We start from the raw sequence: 2,987 nt of genomic DNA, 5'->3' as shown, positions 1-2,987 counted from the left end.
TGTTTTGTGAAGGCCCTGAGAGCTTCCCTCCACCGGGAGATGTGGCTGTCAGGGCTTGGGGACAATGCACAGCCATGGATGAGGCCCTCCGGGAACACCCTCATCTTGCTCAATTTCTCTGGTGGGCATTATCTTGAGGAAATAATTTTCTCAAGAAATTCGAGATAACGTGTCACAGTGATGTCATATTTGCCTTTGAAGGGACTTTAGGATTTTTGCCAACTGCTGTTTACACAGAACTCTATTAGGATGGTGTCCCGGGGGGCTACAGGCGGGGAAGGAGGTAGGAAACAGCTGCTCTGGTAAATATTAGATTTCTTTGTGTTCATATGTGTGCCAGACAGAAGAGAGACCGAGACAATTAAGAAACCCCAGTTTCAGTAAGGACATACTGACAGGACCATTAAGGTTTTATTTGTGTGGTACTGGATCACCTAGCAGTCCAAATGGATTGGGCAGGAGCACACAATTGCACTGCTGCTGAATTATCCAGAGTACACAATATGGTATTTGTACTGGCTTTACGTTGTCTGTGGGGGACCGGCAATATCTAGTCTGACATAAAACTGGAGTGGTATGGACAGAATATACTCAAACCAATACAAAAGTGAACTTTTTTTTAGCACATACAAATCACACGCCTGTGGCACTTCGCACCTGCAGTGTTTTAGTGCAGCATTAAGTGCCCTAAAACATTCTTGTTTATTAGCTAACGTAATCCCAACTGAAACGCTGAGCTGCGGTAACCAGAAGCTTACATAGTGTTCAAAAGCTCTTGACCTTGTGAAAAGCCCATCAGAAACAGGTACACAGTAAAACAGATTCCTTGCAATAGCTAAATGAGGCTGAGACATGTTTACCTGACCTGCTGTGTGTACCTAGCGCAGACAAGCACCAGGAGAACAAAGGCTTGTGGTTGGTAGTCCAGGACTACGAGATCCTCATTAGTTGCAGGTTTGAGCTGGCCTAGCTAAAGGTTGCTAAAGCTCATTCAGATGCCCTGGTTACCCTCTTTGAGGGGAAACAAGTTTCTGAATGTGGCTTTCACAAACTTTTAAAGCCAGGTATCACCACTGGCGGTTACACCAGTGGCAGGGACCACTACCAGCAGCAGTGGTGGTGGCCACAGGTAATGAAAGCAACTCCTATACTGTCCTGCAAACCATGCATGCTTGGGGAGAATGCATGAACAGTTTGGGAACCCCTCTTCTAAGCTACTAAAATCAGTGTCTTCAGATAACTTGATTAGATTACACTGGAACTAATTGAGTAATTGTGCACAGCAAATCTAGTTTTGCTAGACATGTTGTAGCTGGCACAGCAATATTTATCAATTTGTGTAGTTTATGGATAGATGTAGGTTTGTATATCTAACTGCTGGAGCATTATTCTTAATCCTTTGGGCTGGTGGGAGTCAGGAAGAGGCACCCATTGAAAAAGGCTGAAGAATCAAAGTCTGGCCTGTGTTCAGTACAGGTAAATTGTTGAGCTGTACCAGTGAAGGCTGGCCAGCTGCTGATGCTTTGTTTAACAAAAAGTGAAAGCAAGAATAAGGACATTTGCACTACAGTTACTGCAGGGTTAATGAATAAAATGGTAGGTAAATAAAAAAGTTGATCTGACTTCAGGATCTTACCACAAAATAATTCTGCGCATCTCTGCCACAGAAAACCATCGCCATAAACTGGTGTGGTGACCTAAGAAATTGGCACAGGCCAGATGCATACTATAGAAGAATATGCAGCTTCTCCAGATCCCATCGGTAAGGGAGAAAGTGGGTAATGAGCCGTCTGTCTGGAGGCAGGTGCCCTTGGTACCTAGAGAGAATCAGTTCATGATAATGAAGGGAAATATATGATCTACATAAATGCCACTAATGGCTTTTCCTGCAGCTGGGTGCCCAAGTTGTTTCCCCTTTGATAATATTGTCCCCTTCCCAATCCGGGGAAATCATGCTCCCAAACACCATTACAGCTACTGGTACAGTGTATTTCAAGATATTAATGCCATCTCTTTCAATATTTACTCTTATAAAAAAGAGTTTTACATACATTTTATTCAGAACATTACCTCTGTTCCTTATAATCTTTTTTTTATAGATAACAGGTAAGATACAGATATTAGCACAGATAACAGGCGCTAGCAAATTGCACTGATAGATCATTACTAACAGAGCAAGAACAATTTTGCAGTAGTGTTACAGCGGATTATTGTTACAGACAGCATACACGACAGAGTGAGACACGACTGAAGTTTAATTCCACAGAAAGTTCAGCAGGTCTCTTATAAAACCTTTTCTTGATATAGCATGGAGAGTTTGGGTCATCTAGCAGATGGCCCTCTACAGTGACCACTAGCCACTTCTCCTTCCGTTTTGGTGTTGAGCTGCATTGCCTTGCCAGCACAGCTGAGCCCGCCAAGCCAAGCCATGCGACACCCGAGGCCACGCTCACGTTTCCATTGGTACCGTGCCGTTACCAGTGCAGCAGGCCATCCAGGGATTACACACACTGCCAACAGGAGTTGCTCCCTGAGGGGTTGTCATAACACATTATTCATGCCAGCATTGCACAATTTTGCTACTGTGGTGTGTAAATCTCATGCACTTTTTAAAACAGAAAGGAGATTATTACTGCATTATGAACAGCCATGGAGACTGGCAATGACTGAGCGTGTGCAGCCGCACAAATACAACAAAGTGATGCCCTGTGCTTCCTACAGGAACAGATCACTATTGCTTATAGCCACAAGTTGGGTATATGCATCTTCACTAGAGGATGAGCAGCTGTGGTTGCGTTGTGCTCTCAAGGCAAACATTAGATCAAAATTAGATCAAAATTACACATGCTTTCCTACTTTGCACTTTCTTCTGATGCAAGAACTGAAGTTAGTCACCGTCACCCTTTCATCAACTACACGCATTTGAGATTGTTCTGCTTCTGAACTTGAATTCTATGTATATTTTTTTTTAATCTTGTGCTTCTATA

Source organism: Cygnus olor, chromosome 1 (assembly GCF_009769625.2).
Source record: "Cygnus olor isolate bCygOlo1 chromosome 1, bCygOlo1.pri.v2, whole genome shotgun sequence".
In the NCBI taxonomy this organism is placed as follows: Eukaryota; Metazoa; Chordata; class Aves; order Anseriformes; family Anatidae; genus Cygnus; species Cygnus olor.
This window is presented reverse-complemented; position numbering follows the sequence as displayed.